The sequence below is a fragment of the Xenopus laevis genome, chromosome 9_10L, assembly GCF_017654675.1.
Source record: "Xenopus laevis strain J_2021 chromosome 9_10L, Xenopus_laevis_v10.1, whole genome shotgun sequence".
Lineage (NCBI taxonomy): Eukaryota > Metazoa > Chordata > Amphibia > Anura > Pipidae > Xenopus > Xenopus laevis.
The window spans coordinates 80,288,778-80,314,768 of NC_054387.1; the positions used below are offsets into that span (position 1 = coordinate 80,288,778).

The 25,991-nt window shown below is 36.5% G+C and overlaps 1 pseudogene; it reads right to left on the reverse strand.

The window, feature by feature from the left end:
* The window catches only part of LOC108701851, a 40,366-nt pseudogene extending 14,713 nt beyond the window's left edge, over positions 1 to 25,653 (reverse strand).
* Between the last annotated feature and the right edge of the window lie 338 nt (positions 25,654 to 25,991).

Sequence of the window (25,991 nt, forward strand, 5' to 3'; positions counted from 1 at the left end):
GGCATTTTCAGGCGACTGTTGAAAAGCGCATCGCCTCGTGTGGTTAGCACAGGCGTTTTTACATAGGCGCCCATACAAAACTGTCGCCTGCGCCGGTCGCGGCGACTGTCGCGGCGCTTTGTCGCCGCGCCCGCAAACGCGTCGCTATCTCCCCGTGTGGACTAGCCCTTATCGGATTTGGAGTACACCCGTTATGGGTGTCAGGTGCTTAATCTGGATGGCCTTTTCCTGGACAACACATCCCGTATCCAATGCAGAAATAAACCAGTGGCACACTGATTAAAGTGAAGCAAGTGGATTTCTTGTTTAATTAGCCCATGTACATACAAGATAAGGGTAACATTTGGGACTTCATTGGGCCCTTTATTCAAGGTTTGATAAAGGGCCCAGTGGGGTTCCGAAACGTTGCCCTTATCTTGTATGTACATGGGCTAAATAAGCAAGAACAGGGCAATTCTATCTATTAACATTTTCAGCAACTACTTGTTGTAAATAAACAACAATGTTTAAAACAGCCCTTTTCATAATTATTACTCACACAAATGCAGTATTTCTTCAAATGAAAATGGATGAAATAAGCCCCTTTACTGGTGATCACAGAAAAAAACATTACAATTAAGAAGCCATCTGTGCCTTACAGAAAACAAATTGGAAGCATTTCATTAAACAGATGCCCATAAAAATACCACTTCCAAATTCATTTGAAGGTCTTAATGATTGAAGTTTTATGTCACACACTTATTTATGCACACAAAATAGCACTTCTTTGATCATGCCACATCATTCTGTTAAACTAGGTATGCTGGAAAAGCTTTCAAACTTCTTAAACCAAGCAGTGTTACTTCTGTGTCATCCTGTTACCAGGTTTTATTAGACAGCATGGGCACTGAAATGTAGGACAGGAAAACTATCCCTGGAAGAATTAAAGCCATAGTTTAAGTATTGCTCTAATCATCAGACTGTGATTGAGATTTTAGGAGATAAAATCTAAACTTCAGTATCGGTAGATTCTAGTCTGAAATTTTAATTTTACAACACAAGACATGGATTGTCGTCAGTCTTATTCCCCAAGGCTTTGTGAGGGATCTATTCCATGCATGTTATAACTGTGGAGGGTCATGAAAAGTTGCTATGAAAAATTATAAAAATTAAAGGGTCACCATAACCTCCTATTATTGTGCATAGCAGCGTTTAATAGGCATAATAACTACAGAAAGATCCGTGAATTCACGGATACCAATTTAAACTTGCTAGGCTACGAACATTTCATTTTTTTATTAAGGGATTATAACACAACAGGAAGGCTCTGGGCAGGTGATAAGAAAATGTATGTGTACCTCTGCCCTCAAGCAGGCCCATTTATTGTTAAGGCTTCCCATAAGGGTGCTTAGGCTTATTTCCCTGTTTATGAAGTCAGGGTAGATTTAGTGTTGGGAAGAGGGTAAATGCTTTCATGCTGTGAGCTCCCCAATGAACATACAGTATGACAGTGGCTGGCAAGTGTGCAACATTTATCTGTACAAATTTGACACTACATGAACTGTGTTCATACATCAGAGCATCATTTTTAGCATTTATAAAACACCAACATTGTACAATAAATGAGTGTATACATTAAACATACAAGAAAACAAACAAAACCCATAATAACCAATACAAGCAGTAAAGCGTTGACAAATGAAAGCAATAACAATTGCAAATTAATGTAAGTAAATGGGTACTTCAGGACATTAAGTCTTAGCTACCATGTAGGTTTTTAATGGTGTAGAAAATAACCAAATGGGAGAAACTTGCAAACGCTTGAGAATGCTGCATAAATAAGCAGCATAAAATACAAATAGTTTCAACCTATATTGTATGCCTAACTCAATCATCTGTTTAACAAATAGTTTTAAAACATGGGCCTGGAGAGTAAAGCCTTTGAAGAAACCTCCAAATTACAGTCTTAATGGTAATATTAAACCTTTCAGAAAATGTACCTAAACCAATATACTCCTAAATAATTCCGTAGCAATACGAGTGGTAAAAAAAAAAGCAGAAGACGACAGAAATTGACAGCTAAACTTTAAATATTGCTAGGCTGGGCATATGGGACTAATACTGAGGGAACAGCAAGCTCTCCAGATGCTGCTGCTACAACCCTCAACATGACTGTGACCAAGGTCAAGTAAATGAGAAACATGGCAGCTATTATTAGACCGCTGGGGAAGAAAGAGAGATGATTTTACATGGTTTTCTTTTGTGCATTGGGACTGGAGCTATACAAAGGAATGGCATTCACATAAGCTAGTCAGCAAATCTATTCAGTTGCACTGTATGGTTACAATACGCTATCGTACAAAGCAGTCAAACCCAAGGCCCTCAAGCTGCCTTGAACACCATTTTACAGTCTTGCCATTCAGGTAGTTTTCCCATGGCTCAAAACAGCATGGTTATACTTTCCATTATTAGCAAGCTGTGGTGTTATTGGGATGGGTAACAGGGTCACATGAGGGTTAGTGCTGAATCTTTGAGAACCCGCAGCGTTCTGTGTAATATCAGCAATATACATGTACCTCTACTGCATTGGCCCGTTAACCTCTAAAGCATGCTACTTGAGTAGTGGACAATTTACAAAAAGAGATAATAATTCCACTCTTAAAAACACCAGTGGTCAGGGAAATGGTATGCATAGAAACATACCCACAGAGACCATACAAGCTGGGTGGGAGTCAGACTCGACTGACTGGTCCAAATAAACTCAAGAACTAAAAAGTAACAATGATAACAACATCAACTTCCACACAGGAGAGAGCTTATAAGATTAAAAATATTTACTAATGATTGTAAAACTAGCAGAAAACTTGATGTAAACAGGTATTGTCTTTTGTTTGATAAACTTTCAATGACTCTACTTCCTGATGAAATCTCGGATTGCTTTACCATGAAAGTAAAGCAATCCGAACGTAACCACTTCATTACACTTTTATGCAAGGCAATTGTGGGTCACGACTAGAATGTCTTGTTTTCTTGAAGGAATTCAATTTAACATAATACATTGTAACCAAATATGAGCAAATATCTATCATAATATTGGCTTTATTTGCTACTTATAATTTTGCCATAAAGTATTTGCCCAATGCTTTAACATTACCTTTCTGACTCTCTGTGTTCGGCTATGAGGAGGCTGCCATATTTGTGCATCAGAAGTCCGTTAGCATTAGAAACTTTAACTGACAGGCTGAGAAGAGACAGTCAGGTTGGCAGAACAGTCAGGTTTAGGAACTTTATCTAACAATTACTTACAAAAACAGACCCCTCAGCAAAAAACAATCAACATGGCCTATAGTTACTTTTAATGTACATTCAGATTTTATAGTAGTTTTTTTTAGCGTCAGTATCACTTTTAAGAGTAAAAGATATGCCTCTGAAAATATAATCCATTTATACCTACCCGGACAATTTATCTATGTACCTATGGAAGGATACATATTATTAACCATGTTTCTAGTTCTGGAAGGCAGTAGCAGAGAGCTCATGGGTTGTAAGGCAATAGAAAGAATTCATGGAAATTACATGATGCTGACACTGAATTTCTTTTTAAAATATTAATCTACATCAAAAGTTAACTATAGGTCATATTGATAGTTATTTGCTGATAGTTCTGCTTTTGTAAAAGCCAACATCTTGTGGTTTCTTCAGAAATGACACCATCTAGTTGTTACTTGAAGTTCCTAAACCTGACTGTTTTGCCAACCTGACTGTCCCTTCTTAACCTGTCAGTTGAAGTTTCTAAAGCTAATGGACTACTGCTGCACAAATATGGCAGACCCCCATAGAGGAACAGGGTAGTAAGTAAGGTAATGTAAAAGCATCAGGCAAATACTTCTATGTAATAATAAATGGCATTCAAAGATAATGTTATGATAAAAAAAATAAAAAAGGTTATTTTCTTATGTCAGTATCTCTTTAAAAAAACTCCAGTAAATGCTCTATTTGAAAAAATTAATTTTTAGAATCCATAACTGGGATTTAAACTGGATAGTTGGCAGTGAATACTGATAAATTCAAACAGAGTTAGTACCCAACAGATCTAAATGATGAATAACCAAGCACACAATGGGTTACTAGGAAGGTAACTAAAAAGTAACTGAACCCGTCGGTGGGATGGAAACCTTATGCGGCTTGCATTAAATTAAAGGACCAAAATTGAAATACATGTAATTGGATAGGGATAAAAGTTATAAAACATTCATTAAAAGCAAGTTTACTAAAGACATTAGTAATCCCACCAGATCAAAGTCAAGCAATTTGTCTGTTATTTGTGGAGATGCAAAATAATCTAATCACAATCCGGCAGTGTATGATAAATGTAATTAGAATAGGATAAAAGCACAAACAAGCACTGGTGGATAATATATATGAAATAGTCAACTTAATGAACAGTGTTGATGGGAATGCCCTAGCCACCCAGTATAATTCTGATTTGCCCAGCATGTTGGTGGCCAAAATGGGTAAAGATCCTCTCATTTGAAGAGCTCACCAAATAACGGTATCTTCCAATGTATACCCAACTTACTGTAATTGTCTAATACAATTGAGATCAGGATGTAAGGATCAGCCCGGGACTCGAACCTTTATTTCCCAGATTCTGGACATTGTGTGTTCTTTTGAGCCACTGGGGGCTCTTTGAGGCTGATCCTTACCCTTGTGTGTCTCGTGTTTCATGTACCTGTCAGTTTCTAGTGTGTTCCTCCCCATTCTCCACCCACCTCGTTTACCCTCATATGTGTTTCCCATTCCCAATTACCGTCCCTTTATTAACCCCGCCCTGAGCCTTGCTCAGGGCTGAGTCATTAATTGTAATCGTATCCTGTATCTGGTCGCTGTATCTTGTTCCAGTGATTCCTTACCTGTATCCCAAGCTCCTGGATTCCAAGCTCCTGTGTTGCCTTGTTCCAGCATTGTTTCCTTATCCTCACCTTCCTGGTAATTACCTTATTTGAACTGTTCCTGTGTTATTTGCAAGCTCCAAGTAAACCTGCTTTATTTTCACCATGTCTGCCTCCCTTACCATCTATGGGTACACCCCTGGGCTTCCGCCATATCCTCTCCCAATGGAATGGCTATCCACTATCACAGCGGTTCCACGCTGTAACCCTTACACAGGAATAGAGGGATAATTGAATACATTTCACAAGGTCTAGTAACCCATAGCAACAAGTCAACAGCTAGCATTTATTAGACATTTGTTTGAAAGCAAACATCAGCTTGGTTGCTAGACCTATACCTGATTTTTCTACATCGGGCAAAAAAGCACACCCAAATACTTCTACGCAAATGAAGAAAAAACATCAAGAAGTCCAGATCTTACTATATATTCTCAACCATTAAATGCATATTTATGTGGGAAACTATTTTACCAACTCATTAAGCCCCTACTAACGTAGGGTGTTAGAGCTCAGCTATTGCTCTGAAATGTTTGCGTCTGAACACTTTCTGATGAACAAATTGCACAAAGCATTACATGATTTGATAAATGTGTTAATTCATTAAATATTCAGAAAAGTGTTAATGATCTAGATTTTCCTGTTCAACATATAGCATATCTGCCCCAAAGTATTAATTCTAGCCATAGCAAATGATGCTTAGCCTGCATGCAAACAAGCTCTTTAGGCACTATTTACTCGAAAGATAACATTTCAGTTATATGACCAGAAACCCCATAAGATTAAAGCACAGAATAAAAATGACGGTTGCCAATAAATTACTGTGAAGCAATGCATAAACATGCACAGCAAAGGCGATAAAAGTATGTAAATAAATAACTTACTGTCTGGCTCTCAGGAAAATCCATCTTTATCAATTTGTGCGCGCATTCTTCAAAGTCTAAACTGCAAAGCAATGTGAGAAAAAGAGGAGGTGGTGATTTAAACAGCACATTTATATGTACCTAAATGTAATTTTGCTTCAAGGGCCAGCAACATCAAGAACAAACAAAAGATAAATGGCCTGAAATACATTTAAACATAATGTACTTGGAAGTTGAAGAAATGTGTTTTGCTTCAGAAACTACCAGATTTTTTTTTTTTTAACTCGCTGTTCGGCCCTGTACATAAAAACAAGCTACATACAATGCAGTTGTTTTACTGCTACAACCAGCCATCTTAATAACTCAGCCAACAGCTGTCTGATCTAACATTGTGTGTGCCTAGTCTCTCTTCTTGACTGGTTCTTGGTGCTATTGCTATGTCTGTCCTTATTCTGTTCAGCCATGGCCTAGGAAACTTTTCTTTCCAATTGCTGTTTACAAGGACCCTTGTCTTGAAAAATGACAAAGCTCTACTGCCTTACAGAGTTACAGAGTAAATTAGGTTGAAAAAAAAAAAAAAAAAAGGCACGTCCATCAAGTTCATGTTCCAACCTGTAATTTAAATGTTTCTTAATCTTATTTTATGTGATGGATCTGCACAAAATAGTCTAAGTTGGTAAAGTGAAACGAGAAAAATATATATAAATTTTTTTTTAAAAACTGAAATTTGGCATGTGCATATGTATTCACACCCTTTCACATGAAGTCCCTAAAAAATCCTGGTGCAACCAATTAACTTCAAAAGTCACATAATTAGTAAAATTAAGTCCACCTGTGTGCAATCTAAGTGTCACATGATCTGTTAGTATAAACACACCTTTTCTGACATGGCAGCACAACAATAGTTCCACAACAAACCCCCAAGAGAGGGCCACCCACCAAAACTTACAGACCGGGCAAGGAGGGCATTAATCAGAGAGGCAGCACAGAGACCAAAGGAGTTGCAGAGTTCCACAGCAGAGTCTGGAGTATCTGTCCATAGGACCACAATAAGCCATACACTCCAAAGAGCTGGGCTTTATGGAAGAGTGACCAGAAAAAAGTAGGGATGCACCAAATCCACTATTTTGGATTAGTCTGAAACCCCGAATCCTTCACAAAAGATTTGGCCGAATACCGAACCCTAATTTGCATATGCAAATTAGGGGTGGGAAGAGGAACTTTTTTTAATTCCTTGTTTTCTGACAAAAAGTCACGCAATTCCCCCCCCCCCGGCTAATTTGCATATGCAAATTAGGATTCGGATGTGGTTTGGCTGGGGAGAAGGATTCGGCTGAAAAAGCCAGAATCCTAGCCGAATCGCGAACCGAATCCTGTATTCGGTGCATCCCTAGAAAAAAGCCATTACTTTAAGTTAAAAATAAGAAGGCACCATTTGAGTTTGCCAAAAGGCATGTGGGGGACTCCCCAAATGTATGGAGGAAGGTGCTCTGGTCAGATGAGACTAAAATTTTTCTTTTCGGCCACCAAGTAAAATGCTATGTCTGGCGCAAACCCAACACATCCCATCACCCCAAGAACACCATCGCCACAGTGAAACATGGTGGTGGCAGTATCATGCTGTGGGCATGCTTTTCAGCAGCAGGGACTGGAAACTGGTCTGAGTCGAGGGAATGGATGGATGGATGATGCTAAATACAGGGATATTCTTGCAAAACCTGTGTCAGTCTGCCTGTGATTTGAGAATGGGAGGTTCACCTTTCAGCAGGACCAGGCCCCGAAGCATACTGCTAAAGCAACACGCGAGTGGTTTAAGGGGAAACATTTAAATGTGTTGGAATGTCAAAGTTAAGACCTCAATCCAATTGAGAATCTGTGGTCAGAATTGAAGATTGCTGTTCACATACGAAAACCATCCAACTTGAAGGAGCTGGAGCAGTTTTGTCTTGTGGAATGGGCAAAAATCACAGTGGCAAGACGTGGCAAGCTCATAGAGACTTATCCAAAGCGACTTGCAGCTGTAATTGCCGCAAAAGGTGGCTCTACAAAGTACTGACTTTAGTTAGGGGGGTAAACAGTTATGCACGCTGAAGATTTCTGTTATTTTGTCCTATTTGTTGTTTGCTTCACAATAAAAAAAAAACAAAACATCTTCAACGATGTAAGCATGTTCTGTAAAGGGAATTGTGCAAACTCTCAAACAATCCATTTTAATTCCAGGTTGTAAGGAATCAAAACATGAAAATGCCAAGGGAGGTTAAGACTTTTGCAAGGCATTGTATAAGAAGATTTAAATACTTGGTATCCAATGTGTTAATTTAAAATGTTCTATTAAAGTTATATTTATGTGTAGTTTCACGTAAAAGCACCATTCTGTCTTACTACACCCCTCCACATCTCTGAAAACACTTTTTTTTTGGTAGTCAGCTCTTCTTCCGCCAACATTCCAAAAATTACACTTTCTTGGATGCTCTTTGCTTAACAGACCAGATAAAAGAACAGAGGCCTGCAATGGATTGTGGGATTATGGAGTTTTGGCTAAAGAACCCTTATTCTTACTTTCCCTGTAGTCAGGGAACCACTGAAAGGAACTACAGTAACAGTATTAGAACAGAGAAGGAAACTACAAACGTTGGATATGGTGACAAAACACCAGGTATCTGGAAGTGTAATGACAATGTTACGCTGATTTACTTCTATCAACTAATTACCGGTCTCTAAAGAAATAATGCAGCTTTTGAGACGTGTATAAAAAATTAACTAACCTTTAGGGCTTGCTGAAGGGTGAGAAGTTAAACTAGACCATTAAGTATTACTACCAAATGGATTTTAAGAAAATCTGGAAAGCGCCTTCTGGGAAAAGCTAAAGAAGTTAAATCATTAGGGGATTTAAAGATGAAATCGGATATGTTTATTGCAGCGGCACAAGTAGAGTTATAGGAATGGGTAGGCTCCATTAAGCAACTGTATGTATAAGTACATTTTACGGTTAGCAAAACCCATTACACCAGCATTATCCTGATCCAGGCATTTTGCCGATCATACACATTTAAAAGTTGGACATTATATTTGTTTCACGTTTCATTTTTATTTTTCTGCTTGGCTCACAAATAAATAGAGCAATGCAAATAATCACAGTTAGACAAAATGGCTATGTCATTATCAGGAACTAAATAAGGCATAACAATGATTCTTGCTCGCTTTTAAGAAAAGATGGCATTTTTAAGCCAAAATAAGCAGAGGAGAAATAATTTAAAATAAAACATCAGAAAAGCACACAATGAGTATACTTTTGCGACTGTACAGCTCATTATATAGGGGACATATTTAAAAGGCTGCAATAAATAAGATGGTTAATAAATTTTGTGGCATTAAATATAGTTTTTATCTAAATAGTTCACAGAAAATTACAAACGGTACACATCCGGCGGTATTCTATTCTAGCTTGATAAAGAGCTCATAAGGGCTTGACACATTGCAGTTGCCCTGTGTCTGCAATAACGGCTTTATAATTACTGGCAAATAAAGCAAAGTGTAAATTGTGCACATGAATGGGGATCCTTAATTGGCCATACAGCATTTGCAGTTTACGGATACTTTGGAATGAAACCGCTATAAAAAAAAAAAAATGAAAGTTGCAAATATGATAATAGTCTGCCAGAGTGCATTGGAGTGGATTATTATTTCTAACCCCCCCCTTGTTGCTGGTTATAATTGAAGGCTATGGTCGCCTTGCTATTGATAAGCAGGATGGCTTGAAACCCATGAGATCTACAGGTTAGGTGGGTTCACAATATTTATGATTTACTAACTGCAGCTTTGCACCCCAGCCCTTCCTTTAGCATAGGTGGGAAAATGTTCCCTGAAACACAGATGGGGCCGGCCTAGGCCTTCAAATCCCTTCTCAACCTGTGAGCTCCCTTTTAGCTATAAAATGCCAATATCTAAATTAATTTGCAATACTATGGTTAATAGACCCCTAATAATGAGAAATGTGTTAATGTGATGGTGTTTGATATTTCTGGCACTAAACAAGAATATGAAGCTAGTATTAATTCAGTACTACAGTACTACAATAATACAGTACTAGTCCCAAAGAACTTCAGAGGAGATGAGAAAACTTATTTATGACAACGTATTTGTTTTTTTAAAGGTATAGAGGCAGTTCTGTGCAAATTTTCCCATTTATATAGGAAGGAGGTGGCAAGGTCAGTGGAAATATCCCAGCTTTCAAATTAGAGCTTTAAAATGGCAAAAAAAATTAAAACTAAAAAGGAAGAATGTAATTTCAACATATATCTTATTTGTTGTCCCCATTTTTAGCAAATGTGTTTTTCGGTGTATGCCGCCCCTTTAAGGTCTGAAGACCAAAACTGCACTGCATATTCAATGAGACCTTACCAGGGACCTAGCAAAGAGGCAAAATTATGTTAGACACTGCCTACAATTAAACAACTTGTTATCCACAAAAATTCCAAGAGCCTTCAAAATAAAGTAAACCCCCAACACACTACAATTTAGTGTATAACTTACATTTATATTATTTCTACCAAAGTGCATAACCTTGAACTTACCAGCACTAAATCTAATTTGCCAGTTTGCTGCCCAGTTTTCCAATTAAGTCAAATCTCTCTGCAAAGTGGCAGCATACTGCATGGAATTAATAGTTTTGCAGAATTTAGTATCATCAGAAAAAACAGAGACAGTACTTATAATGCCCATGTCAATGTCATTAATAAGTTTAAAAAAAAAAAAAAAAAAAGGGCCAAGGCCAGACCCCTGGGGCACTACAGTAACAACACTGGTAATTTTATAAAATGCTTGATTTACCACTCCTCTTTGTAATCTATCCTTCAGTCAGTTCTCTATCCAAGTGCAAATACTAAGTTCCAGGTCAATATTCTTTAATTCAGTCAGTAACTTTCTGTGTGGTACTGTATAAAATGCTTTCACAAAGTCTAAGTAGATCACATCTTCTGCCACCCAGAGTCTAGATGCCTGCTCACCTCCTCATATAAGGAAATAAAATTAGTCTGGCAAGATCTGTTACGCATAAATCCATGCTGCACAAACTCATATTATTGTAATTTCCAAGTATCTCATACCTTATTACCCGTTCAAAAGCTTTTATAATGATTTTAAACTAGCAGGCTTAAAGTTTTCAGGCAGAGAAAGATTAGCTCACTGGTAGCAAAACAATCCTATTGCTTTTAATTAAAGGACCAGTAATATCAAACATTTTTTTTAAAAAATTCGTTAGTATAGAAGAAAAAAAAAACCCACCAAGACAAATTATACTTTAAAATCGCAAAGTCTTTATTAAGAAATAACTTACCAAAACTCTGCTTCTGCTCCTCTTCAGAAAAGGCGACAGGGCAACGATCCATGGAGCGGCGCTTGATTTCTCCTCCCTGGCTATCTGCTGCTGGATCCTTTAGCTTCCACTTTACATGCTACTGTGGGTTTAGGAGAGAGAGGCTGTCACTCCTCCGTGAACACAGGCCGGCACCAAGCCTGCAAACACCCAGCCTACAACTACCATTCCACCATTGCCCAGTGTGCGTTTTCAGCGTGGAACTTAGGTCTCGTAAACAAAATAATAGAAAAACACCCTTAACTGAAAAACTCAAGGTCCCAAGCATTCCTAAAAATAGATCTTATTCCGTACAAGAAAACAAGCAAATCATTTTACATATTTAGTTCTAATAGGAAACTTTGCAAAATAGCACCTATTTATTTCTAACTAATCAGTTTCAGGACAAAAGATGCCATTCCTGCATAACAATTATGCTGGATTGCTGCATATCAAGCAGTATACATTATGGGGGCCGTTTACTAAAACTCAAGTTTATTTCAGTTTTTTGTTAAAACGAAATCGACAAAACTTCCATCCACGATTTGAACTCATTTATCAATAATTCTTCTAGAAAAAGTCAAAGCGATATGATTGACACTCTGAAAACTCGACTTTATCTAATGGTTGCTTCGAAAACTAAACGTTATCTAATGGTCGCTGCAAAAACTCGACTCAATCTAATGGTCGATGCGAAAACTAAACTTTATCTAATGGTCACTGCAAAAACTCAACTTTATCTAATTATATCAAATAAAGCAGCAGCACTCCGGTATCTTTGAAAAATTGAAAAACTTTACTCAAATGCCTATGGCATTTGAGTAAAGTTTTTCAATTTTTCAAAGATACCAGAGTGCTGCTGCTTTATTTGATATATGTATACTTTGCCCTGGCAGGGGGTACGGCTTGCACCCGGGGCTGCAAGGAGTTTTTTCTTACTCAAATAGATAAATTTGAGGTTTAATAAATGGCCCTCTTAAAGAAGAGAATGATATGTAGAGGTTTTTTTTTTTTTTTAATTATTGCAGTTAAATTATATTGAAAAAATAGGTTAAACAAATGCAGTACTCATTTCTCATTCCCTCATTTTCTGCTTTTTGCAAAAGAACTTTGGTGGCAAATACCAGTTTAGGCTACACATTGATTTGAAAACAAAAAACTTTTTAATGAACCAGTAACAGCAGACCCCTCCTGTCTTTCAGCCAAAAAAGGCTTCAAAAGGGGTGTATTATCTGTTTCATGCCATAAAGTATTTTACTATAGACCATACTGTATTCTGAAGGAGGCTGCATTGCATAACTTCTGGCTACCCTAGTTGCTTTACTAGGTTCTCCCTCACAATTAAGTGAGAGTTCTCACTTAAGGATGACTTTGCCATTTTATGGGTTGAGATGGCTTAAAACTATTTCAAAGGTCACAATTTTATCAGAAAATGGGCAAGTGAATAATTTATTGCTGCAGTGCTTCAATGTCTGCCAAATAAAAAAGCACCAAAAACACAACACAATTAAATATTTTCATTTACAGAGAGTTAACATACCTTGACTGAATTGCCAAATATATTGTCCGACGGAAAGCGACCAAGTTAATTCCAGTTTTGTCATGAATTGTAATTTTCTCTCCTAGAAGTGAATGAAAACTTCATTCTGCAAACTGTAGCGTAATCACTTGCTCAAATATTGGTATAAAATTGTAATGACTGGGACTTGCAAGTTAAATATATAAAATGGAAATTGTGTCACATGCTATGTAATTTCTATGGTTTTCTATTTGGAACACCAAATGCAATCAGGGCATCAGCACAGAAAACAAATCTGCAAATCCACTTTACATTACAATCACTAAAGGCATCATAGGCTCTGGGACACCAACAGATTTGTTGACTATAAAGCAGTTGGTGCATTTAATTTTATAAAACTGGCACAGGGTAAAAGGCGTAAAAGCAACCATTTTTCACATGCGCAGTACAATTAATTCCCTGCAACAACCTTTTTCAGTGTCTCAACTGATGTCTCAAGATGGGTGCCAAAAACTGTACTCAAGGGAAAGTCTACCACAGATTTCAACAAAGTATACCTCTTACATTTGCTAGTTAATGCAACAGCGGTTGGCCAATACATGGTGCTAACGAGAATACGATCATTTATAAATCCTTTCCACTATCTCATTTACCAAAAATGTAATTTCATTTTGTCTCACTTGATTCAGATCCAGCATTAGCTTTGCTTGTTACTGAGGTTTAAATGCATGGACATATACCTTTACCAACACTGACTGTGAAATGTTGTTTCCCCGTCCACTGTTTTATAGTGCCATTTGCGGTCAATGCACAAAAAAATAATATCTTTCATGTGCACTTTTAAAACCATGTGCCGTAAATAAAGGCCACAATATGTGGTATATTTCCTCCAAAATGGAACACATTAAAGGCTAAAAATGCCACAATGTGTGGTATATTTCCTCCAAAATGGAACACATTAAAAGCTAAACGTGTTTCTTTTATATTAACAGAAAATTATATTTATAACTAACGAGGGATTTACAAAGGGTTTTCAGTAAATGTAACCACACTGTGTGGTTTTGAGGGGCCCTATGCAGTGGAAAGGGGTCTACCAATCAGAATGATACGGATTGAATGCTTATATGCCATCTTGAAACTAGAAAGCAGACAATAAGATTTTTTTGTATATTTGAGATATTTTTTTTGACCTGGGGATGCTGAACAAATGTTGGCCAGAAGAAGTCTTGCATTCATACCGCAGCAGCAAAATTTGCCACCCAGTCAATGAAGGGATATTGGCCCAGAATACATCAAGCTGTGATGAGTCTATACCTGATTTCCTGTAGCTGAAATTTACAAGCAGAGAACTAAACTTCAGCTCCAGCTTCTTCACCATCCTCCTCCTCTTCACTGTCATCTTCACTGCCTTCATTAGCATCCGTGCCTTCTGAATCGCTGTCTCCTTTATCAAGAACTTCTATAAGAAAAGGAATATATTTATAGATGACAAAAATAGAATGAAGTTAAGCCTTTACTAGTATAGTTACATAGAGGGAAAACAGCCTAATGTGCATAGTCATTTTAGGGCTCGAAATTAATTTTTCACTATTCAATTCTCAAGGTTGCAATAACCTACTTTTAATATAATTAAAAACTTCGTTCCCCAGGTTTCAAAAATCCATTCTAGTTTTTGGCAATGTGGTACTAAAAACCACAATATTATGGCTAAAAAGTGGTGGTACATTTAAATTTACATGAAACCAACAATATATTTCTAGTGTTTAGAAGGCACATTTTAGTAAGTGATTGATAAAGTTCTTACATTACTTCAGCAGCTCTACAGCTGACTCTTGAGAAGCTAAGCATGGAATCGTTATGGTTAAAAGTAAAATTCATACAAAAAACTAATTCCAGTGAGCTAAAAACACATCCATTTCGGCAAGCAAGTATTAAAACATTATCTCTAGACATTTAAGTCGTTGGCCTGTTTCAGACACATTTATTACAAAGAGGGCGTTGATGTCAACTAAATTGCACTCAAAGTTTATAAATTGGTATAAATATGGTAAGGGGAAAAAACTGTGTATTTGCAAAACAGGGGGTAGTAAGACTAACAGAGCGGAGAGGACATTTGTGCTTTCATTTCTAAAAGCCCCATATGTTACAATGTTAGAATTCCTCACCTTTTTTGATAGCTTTGTATTTTTCTTCGTTTTCAAGAAAATTTGGATACATCTTGAAGACATCTATAAAAGAAGCATGAGACGAATGGTTAAAATTGGTGTGTGTATTTTTATTCATATATATATTATAAACATTATATATATATATATATATATATATATATATATTATTCTAGTGCTGGAAAGAATCTGTTAACTCCACATAAACTGTATGAACAATCTAGAGGCGTTAGAGCATAAAACTGCTGCTGAGACTCAACAACCCATAGCACAAATTGAAATTCGACTGCTCGGAGCAGTGAAACATATATGGCCACCCAACACATTTGTCTGCTTTGACAAAAGGTAGCAATTCATCAAACACTGATGACAGACGATTACAAAGTAGATGGGTATCATGTATTTAGCAAAAAAAAAATCTAATTTTTAAAAATTGTTTTCATAAATCGGACTTCAGCAAAGCATTATGTTAGCCTAAAAGTATGAAATAAATGTAATTTTTAAAAGTATCTCACCCCACAGGAGTTTAGAATATTGGCAGGAGCTCTGCCATAAAAGTCAGAATTAAAGGAAAACTATACCCCCAAAATGAATACTTAAGCAACAGGTAGTTTATATGACATTTTAATGACATATTAAAGAATCTTACCAAACTGGAATATATATTTACATAAATATTGCCCTTTTACATCTCTTGCCTTGAACCACCATTTCGTGACTCTATCTGTGCTGCCTCAGAGATCACCTGACCAGAAATACTACAACACTAACTGTAACAGGAAGAAGTGAGGAAGCAAAAGGCAGAACTCTGTCTGTTAATTGGCTCATGTGAGCTTACATGTGGTTTGTATGTGTGCACAGTGAATCTTACGATCTCAGGGGTGGCCCTTATTTTTTAAAATGGCAATTTTCTATTTATGATTACCCAATGGCACATACTACTAAAAAAGTATATTATTATGATAATGGTTCATTTACATGAAGCAGGGTTTTACACATGAGCTGTTTTACTCAGTATCTTTTAATAGAGACCTACATTGTTTGGGGGGTATAGTTTTCCTTTAATGAAAAATATTTATAGTATAAAAAATATATCACTGTAATGGCAACACCAAAAACTTCTGGAGCTGACACCCAGCTACCTCAGAGACATTATGTGAATCGTGAATGTTGCATGGAGTTACAGGGACTGTGGTTGGCTAGTACAGTACATCAACAAGTTATACAGTACAAACCCCCTTTTATACACCCAGAAATTACAGTTTCCCCTGAAATGGCTTCATCTATTTGTGGTTTGGCAGAAGTGCCATTCTTTTCTTCCCACATTTTAGGTTTTCCTTGAATTTAAGTTAATTTTTAGCAGCCCCAAGAAAATGTAAAAGCGGGTTCTGCTGCATTAATTTCTACAACCTCATTTTCAAAAAAGTTGGGACACTGTGTAAAATGTAACTTAAAAGAGAATGGGATTATCTGTAAATATTAAACATATTTTTAATTGTAAATAATAATAATAGACCTGTCATCAATTGAAAACATTTGGCGCATTATGAAGGGAAAAATACAACAAAGTAGACCCTTTCGAGCAGCTGAAATCCTATATCACGCAAGAATGGATCAACATTTCACTTTAAAAATGACATATTAATCTAAGATAGCGGTATGATTTGTGTAAAACAAAAAATTAAAATACAGGTTTACATTACTAACTGTAAAATGCATACAAGCCAATAATGCCGTATAGGGCAAAGTCTGATAATGAGGCAGAATGTAGAGCAAATATTAGTTAAATATATGTTAGACAAATGAGAAAGTGGGGATTAAACTCATTAGTCACAAAAAACATTATAACACATGCTAAAAAAAAAAAAAACTAACCGAAGAGAAAAAAGGCTAAATGCTTTTTTTCCAACATATATTAATTAAGCGAGCAAATGAAAAAACACAATGACAAATGGCAGGCAAAATAATTGCACCAAAGAACATTCTATTTTGCAGAATTAAAAGAACAGAATCGAAGTGCAATATATTATATATATATTGTATTACCATGAGTAACCACTGAGGTACAGCACTGCTGTATCAGTTGACAGAATGTAAACATGGAGGCTTGTACAACACTGACAAATTCCTTCCGATAGGATGTTCAAACCAAAGCTCACATTTCATGCACTTTAGCTTCCTTCATCTTACCAATGCTCTCAAGAGAGAAATAGAGGGGGAAGAATTAAAATGAACAGACCAACATCAGTCCCAGAGAAAGTACCTTGCAAACACATTTCTGTAGCTCACTGGGTCAATTACTCAGTCTTATACGGATTCAAACAAATATATTAGTATCAAAGGGGTCTGAATCAAAGAGCACACAGCTTTGTTGTTTATACTTTAGAGTACAAAGCAACATGCAATACACTGAAATGCTCTTATCCATAACAGAACCAGCACTATGGGATGCCAATATTTAAAAACAAAACATTGTCAGGGAAAGGACCTAATGTCGGATGCCTTGCAGACCCTTCAGTAACAATAAAGCCAATTCAGTGATGTTACAACTTAGAACGAAAAGTACAGAGTTAAAATAAAACTTCAACACTTACTGATCACATCCTCTGTGTTATAATTATCCTCTAAGGGAAGCATACAGGGAAATTGGTCTTCCTCCTCCACTAGGTCCAGGCCTTCTGGGATTACCGGATGACCTTTCGATCAGCAAACATAACTTCAATCATATACGGTACGCACTTATCAATTTCTGACTCATGCAAGATGCTCAAAATATGGCTGAAGATGCTCAAATATGGCTGAAGGGATAAAATAAAATGTATGTTAAAAGTCACAACATAAAAAAATCACAAAAACAAAATGTGCTTTTAAAGTGACACAATCTGACTTTTTAAAAATACCTACATATGTATTTCTGTAATTTAGCATCACATGTAAAACTGCTAGTGCTCATTAGAGGGTAAGGGCACATGTTCTTGCAGCTACTGTACTTTAAATTATTGCAGATGACATTACTGCAATTCATGAGACAAAACACTTACCATGAATGCCACGGGGTGTTACTTGCGTTAACTTAAGTCCACTTTCCTTTAAAAAGCCAATAGCGACTTCAACGCTGTCATCTGTAGGTCTTTCTAGCAGCAGAGTCAGCATTTCCATAGCCAATACCTCATGGGCCTGCAGAAAAGGCAAAGTGATCGTTCTTACACAGTGATGGATTTTAAATCTTTAGTTGTATGTTACCAGTATGTATCAAATACATCTAAACAGCTTTCTGAATAATTACGTTACAGTTTTCAATACATACTTCAGGTGATAAAACAGACACTTTTGGGCAATTTATCAAAGGCCAAAGGCATTTTCCTATCAGTTCCAATTTTACCACATTTAGTAACACTCTGGATCTGGCTCCATCAAAAAATAGTAAATCATGAACTGTGGTTACCACAACAAAGATATATGATATAGTTCCCTGCATTTATCACAAACTGGTATAGAGTTTTAATATTTAATATAAGCTTCATACTTAAATAAGAAACTTCCTACATACAATCAATTCAAAAGTATGTAGTGTTTCTGAAATAATCAAGTTTATCTTCACTGTCCCTCTCTCAGCATCTGTTTCTCCTCATCTCTCATGTCACGCAGGAGTTGGGGTCAGAATTTCATTGACAGTTAGATCCAATATATCTTTTAGGGGGGCTCCCTTCCCAAGCAGATGTGTTAGAGATCACTCAAATAACCAAACCCCTCACAAACTAAATGTAACAAAAAAACCCACTTTGGCACAAATCCTGCATGTAGGGAAACAAGAGCGAGCTTTAATACATCTTCTAGGCAAAAGAAGCCCCCCTAAAAGATATTCAACTGTAATTGAAAATCAGACTTCTAACTCCTGCATGAAGAGAGAATGAAAAGAGACAGATGCTGAGAGAGTGATAGTAAAGAGTTACTCGATTATTTTGGAAATTATTCAGAATTTAATTACAAGGGAGTTACTAAGTGTAACAATACAATGACCCACAGAGCTTTATAATAATAACAGTAATAAAATATATATATATATATATATATGTATATGTATATATATATGTATGTATACATGTATATATATGTATATATATATATATATGTATATATATATATATATGTATATATATATATATATATATATATGTATGTATATATGTATGTATGTATGGACGCATATTAGGGATGCACCAAATGCACTATTTTGGATTCGGCTGAACCCCCGAATCCTTTGCAAATTAGGGGTGGGAAGAGGAAACTATTTTTACTTCCTTGTTTTGTGACAAAGTCACGTGATGTCCCTCTCCGCCCTAATTTGCATATGCAAATTAGGATTCGGACTCGGTTCGGCCAGGCCGAAGGATTCGGCCATATGCGAATCCTGCTGAAAAAGGCCGAATCCCAAACCAAATCCTGGATTCGGTGCATCCCTAATGCATATATACGGTGCCCTAGTCCAACGCTAGAACTAGAACAAACTTTGAGGAGGTCAAGCAAAGTTGCTACAGGAAAGATAATACAGCAAAATTAAGCTTTTGTATAAGCTATATACAAACACTACAATAGCAACTATGCACTAATAAAGCATACTGATCATTTTTCATTTATACGCTACAAACAGAACCTGCAGAGATGATTGTAATTTGCTGATGACTCACTAACAACTTATGCAATGCTAATTATTTAAAGTAGTGCTGATTAGGACTTAACTAATTTAGGAAATGTTGTTATATTCCCCATTGCAAGCTATAATTTGCATAAAAATGGCACCATGGAGTCTATGTGAATTTGTTTTGTAAGCTCTCACAATGTTGAAGTCTTTTTCTAAGAAGAAACTACAAGCATAGTTTCATAAATCTGGCCTCCTGGCCACTGACTGTCAATGGCATGTCTTGTACAATAAAATATGCTGAAAACAAATTGACTGGCTAGATATTAAACTACTAAAAGTAGATATTTAGGGGGTTATTTAATCAAAACTCGTATTTGTCGAAATATTAATTAAATTTAGAGGATTTTTCTACCACATCCTCAAATTTTAAAAAAGCACAAATGTTTCCTTATTTATTAAAAAAAATGATAATATAAAAAAACAACTGAATACCTCAAATTCACAATTTACTCTTTCTTTCGTGAGTTTACAAGCACTAAAAAAAATGACATTACATTAACATTGAGATGAACATTGATAAATCAGCCACTTAGTATCCACAACACAGAGGTGCACACCAAACTATGTAAAATTCAGCTATCAGGATGCAATAAAAATTAAGAGTTTCCTGCTAACGAATCTTCCTTTATATGTTTTAAATAAGGCTAATGCCAGTGTCCTATTTAAATCACACTACAGAGCACTGTCATGGTTTACACCCATATATTACATATGCTAAAAGGTTTTTAAGTACAACTGAATTTTTAATGCAAAGTAAATAAGGAAGCTTCTTTAAAGTGTCAGGTTCAGTTTAAATACTAAAAAAACACAAACGGTTTAAAAACTCTATCCAACATAATGTAAATACAGTATTTTAACCTGCACCAACAAAAATCCAGGAGCAGGTTACATGCTTAATAGTAATTTGAAGAGTTCTTAGAAATGTATTTTCCTCATCTGCAATGGCTACAAATGAACTTGACGCACAAATATGAAAAATGCTACTAAAGCAGGCTTGTACCCCAAATGAAGCAACCTTTTCACAAGTGTCATTCTTTAAAATGATAGATAAGGAATCATTTTCTTACAAGCCCTGTGAAATGAAAGGATTTTATTCCATGTTTTCAGTTCTACATACCGGCTCTTATCTGTCATTTGTTCCTGCATCATGCGCAGCCTGGCAAGAGGGATGTAAGCACCACCAGTGCGACTAAGGATTAGATCTAATTCTTCTTTCTTTTTCTTCGCAGTAGGATCAGGCTGGCTTTGCTCTTCTGTGCGCTCTTGCAGGGGGAGATCTCCTTCTTGAAGTTGGGGGATCTCCTTTCTTGCTCCTTTTGCCTTCGCCTTTGTTCTCTAAAAAGAAAAAATACCATAAAAATTTTTAATACATAAATCATTACACACAATAATGATACACAATTACAAATGTTTTAATTACACGTCCAAAAAGGAGAGAAGCTTTTGTTTGGTTTCAGTAGAAAAAGTGCATTCTAGAAAGAATTCAAACTGTGTAATTCCTTTTTAATATCAACAATATCTATATAAAAGGTCTAAAACATTCAGTGTGCATTGGTTTATAGCATTTATATATTTTTTGTACAGTTTTTCCTGTTTGGAACATAAAGAGAAAAGGATTACCTCTGCACCTGGACCTTAATATTATTGTCAAATTGTTTTGTGGCTAACTGGAGTGCCCAAAGTAACTTACTTATCCCTCTATTTAACAAGCCTAAAATCTCCTTTTGCCTTTATTGTGGGAAGAGCATTGTGAACTGCATGGTACTAACCTTTGTTTGTAATCATGGCTGTTTTATCTGCAATACACTGCACCCTGTATGTATTGATATGATATATGTATTTTGAAACACTTTTTCTGGGGAGTAGGACATTTTAAGTAACAACTGTAAAATTATTTGCCTGTTATCCTCTGATCTATCATATCTTCCATTTCTTGAGTGATCATCTTCATATCTGTCGCGGTCAAAGTAACCTCTTCTACGGTCGGAGTAACCTCTGTCCTGAGGAGATGAGGATCTCTCTCTTTCTCGTCTGCAACAATTGTACATGAACATAAGTGATACATTTGAGAACACCTTTGCATATACTTGTATAGAAACATAAATGTTAAAACTTTGAATGTGAATAAAATAAAAATGCATTAAGATAATCTCCGCTTTCTTTTAAAAACAACTACTGAACCATGCTTGCCTTGATTCATCTGATCTGTCATATCCATTCCTTGATCGATCCTCATATTGGTCCCTAACAGAGTAGTCTCTGCTCCGATTAGAATATCCTGTGTCTCGGGGAGAAGGTGACCTTTCTTGATGACTGCGAATAAAAAAAGTATAAAACTATATGTATGAAGGGCAATTGTTGTACAAGTGCCATAAACAACAGTTGAAACAAAACAACTTTTTTTTGGGGGGGGATACATATCTCCCTTCATTACTTTTTTTGTATGCCAAAATAAACTAACACAGCATTGATTTCTGGGGTTTGCTGCCCTCTTCTTTTACAAAAATTTGGATCACTACTCACACTACTCACTACTACATGGCCATATGTCAGGGAGCTGCATTGCCACAGAAATATCTAGCTATAGCGCTGAGAATTATCTATTAATAAGCATAACATGTGCCAATTCATAGGAACTGCTTATACAAAGCAATTTTTTCCTATCTAGTGTTAAAGTTCAGTAACAACACTGAACAATAACATTCACTTTATTTTGGTCAATCCCTGAAAACGATAAGCACTGCTTTCATTTTATTGAAATGCATTAAACTTACTACGGCAGAAAAGAGCAATATACATGTGCTCTGGAGTATTTTTGCATAAGTTCATTAGACATGTGTTATAAGCATTACTGTGTACGAGTTAGAGCATGCCCATAAACATCTGTGTTTCATAAAGGATCAACCTATATGTTAGGCTTTGTGACCCTTTAGAGGTCAACAAGTTATCATTTGTAAATCCTCCATACATGTCTGCATTGTAAAATATGCTATTGTTGCTTAAAATTTGCTTTTCTAATTAAAGATATGACACAATGTTGAGATCAGAAGTGGTTGAGCAGCCTAATCAATTGTTCCAAAATTAGCATCAAATATATTAACGACCTCTAGTTTTACAAAAGGTTCATATCACTTATTTTGGCAACAATATTTTTCATGATGGAGCAGTCATTTAGGCCTCAATAGTAAACTGTGTAGCTTTGTGTAGTTCCAAACACTTCACATTCTTACCTGTCCTCTGAAGAACTTCTTTCACAAGAGCTTCAACTTTGTCATATCTAGCACCCTGAAAAATTACAATAATATTACATTAGAAGTCCGAAATTTGCAATAACCACAACTTTGCTACACAATACACCATACAAGTGCTTTATAAACAAGTGGTATAAATTATCCCATTGCATGAAAGGTCCATAATTACCCTACAATGTATTTTGGCTTCTTCAGGATTGTGTTTAAAGGGCAGTTCACCTTTAAGTTAAGGAAAGAAGAAAGCAGTGGAGCTCTGCAACACCGACCACTTTAAAAACCAGAATCTTTATTTATCCACATTAAAAAAAAGCACGCAACATAATGTTGCCTAATGCACTTTCGGGCGTAATCATAGGTATGCCTTATTTCCATCTTAGGGGCCCTGACTGCAGAACCCCCTATACCCCAAATGATGACCCTGCCTTTTACAGCTTATATATACTATTTTACTTCAAGGTTTGACTACATATATTATTGGGGTCATTTATGACCACAAGGGTAGCTGCTCTGTTGCATTTTCCCCCATGGTCAGTTCTGCATACTAACCCATCAATTTGATGGGTTGTTCACCTTCAAAACATTTTTTTTTTGTTCAGTTGTTTTCAGATTGTTCACCAGAAATTAAGACTTTTTTCAATTACTTTCCATGTTTTATTATTGATTGTTTTTTCTAAAATGTATGTTTAAAGTTTAGTGTTCCTGTCTGGTGTTTCACCACTGTAAACCAGGTGAAGATTCTGTTACCAATTTGCTACATTAGTTGCTACATTTATAAGCAGCATCTGTGGAATATTAGAAACAACTGTATCAATTATAACAGCTGCCTTTAATGAAACAAACTCTGGGATTCTGCCCGGCATGGACAAAGATAATAAATGTATCAACTAATGTATCAATTTAGAACCATTTACAGAGTTGGCGAGCCACCTTCCCAGAGCTGCTTCAGAAAGTGGAAAAAAACTTTAATATCAGAAAAACTGTCACAAATAGAAAGTGTTTGAAAAAAATCTATGAACTATGGGGAGCTATCTGAAAACAACCAAACTGAAAAAAAGTGTTGGAAGGAGCTTCTTCAGATTTCATCGAGGAAACATAAGACTGAATTTCGAGCCGAAATCTGCAGTCTGTTCTCGCAGGAGCCGACACAAGGCTTCCAGGTGCAAGCAAACAAGAAGACTGGGCTAGCGGTCAGGGGCTGAAATTGGCCTGTGGGTTTTGCAGGCTAATTTCTGGCCCATTTGACCCTAACCTAATGAAACTCAGGGATTCTGCTCAGCAGGGCCAAAGATAAGAACTGTATAAACGTATGTATCAATCATGGGCGTTTCTGCCATAAGGTAAAAACCTTGCCTCAGGCAGCAGTTACCAGAAGTGGAAAAAAGTTGCTCCTGGTAGCTTGAAGAGCCCAATTTGCACTAGAAAAGCCACATTACCAGTTTATTAATTGCAGAGTGCTCTCTGGGGTAGCAATGGCGGGGGTGGCATCACAAAAGCCGCCTCAGGCAGCTTTAGGGCTAGGATCACCCCTGGTATAAATTTAGACAGAGCCGGTGACCCCACTCTCAGAGCTGTCAGAAAGACATAAGGTGAAAATTTAAACTTAAAAGAGGTTGTTCACCTTTGAGATAACTTTTAGTATGATGTAGAGTGATATTCTCAGATAATTTGCAATTTGTTTTAATTTTTTTTATTCGCTTTGTATTCAGCAGCTCTTCAATTTGGATTTTAAGCAAGCTGGTAACTAGGGGCCAAGTTACCCTAGCAACCATGCATTGATTTGAATAAGAGACTGGAATATGAATAGAAGAGGCCTGAATAGTAACAATAAATTTGCCTTGCAGAGCATTTGTTTTTTTAGAAGGAGACAGTGACGCCCATTTGAAAGCTGCAAAGATTCAGAAGAAAAAGACAAATAACTATAAAAAATAATGAAAACCAATTGAACAGTTGCTTAGAATTGGTCGTTCTATAACATACTAAAAGTTGCTTTAAAGGTGAACCACCGCTTTAAACTTCAATATTAGAAAAAACAGTCACAAATAGAACATAGAAAGTCATTAAAAAAGGGTCTTTATTGCTGGTGAACTATCTGAAAACAACTGAACTAAAAAAAAAAAAAAAAAGTGTTTAGAAGATGAATAACCACTTTAAAGGTACTTGCTAGAGATAATGTAGCAGCCAGCTACTGCTTTTAATAGAAATTACATTTACACATAACTTTAAAACCACTGACACGTAATGATTGTATGTTGGAACATTGCTTAGAATTACATTCAAGTACAAACTAAAATCTGTGCTATTTTTGTCTCCTGTAAAAGCTGCAGTTTTCCTATACGATATAATAGAGTATAAGCCTTGTAATGTGATTTTTGTCGTTTTTGGATCATTGAGTTTTGACTGCCATCAACACTGTTTGTTGCGAGGTGCATCTATTCGAGATCTATAGCGGAGTCACAATCGGTAGGTGCCAGTGCTGGGCACAAAATATGCTCTCTGCTTATATTGCTAAACTACAACTCCCTTAATCCCAATTTTAGAAGTTTCTGCAATTGTAATTTTCCATTGCACTAGGGACACAAGCTTAGACAGTCCAAGCTAAAGTCACTCTGTAATCATTAAACGTGGGCACAACACGTACTTTGACTTGGGCCACGCTATTCTTCATGATACTAAGCAGCTCCTCCGCGCCTTCCCGGAGTGATCGGTAAATATAAAGACTGGGAACAAAAAAAAAGCACTTGCTGGTCACCAGTTACCAGCTCAAATCAAACCCCTTGATCAAAATCTGAATGTTCTATTTGCAATACTGCTCACAAGGCAGGACATAACCTACTTCCGGTTTCCCAGCATTCTCTATTCCAGCCAGCGCACAGTGATATACGGAAGAGGAGATGGGACAAACCAGGCCGGGTGTCGCAATGGGAAGCTATTGTAAAACTTCACAGAAATATCGGTGGCGGCACTAGTGGTGTTGCTATGTTGTAGTTGTAGTGTAATCATCCACAAACAAAGGGCCCTCTCTGTAGGTACCAGTGTATCTGGAATTGAAAGGGAAAGGAAAGCCACAAAAGTGACAATCTTGGTTAATGAAAGTGCGCTCTTTCCGATATCAATTCATTAAAAGAAAAAGCGTCAACTAAAGGATATTTTTGTCACTTCATTGCTGGTTCTGTGTATTGCTGAAGCACTGAGAACCGCAGATGCTGCTTT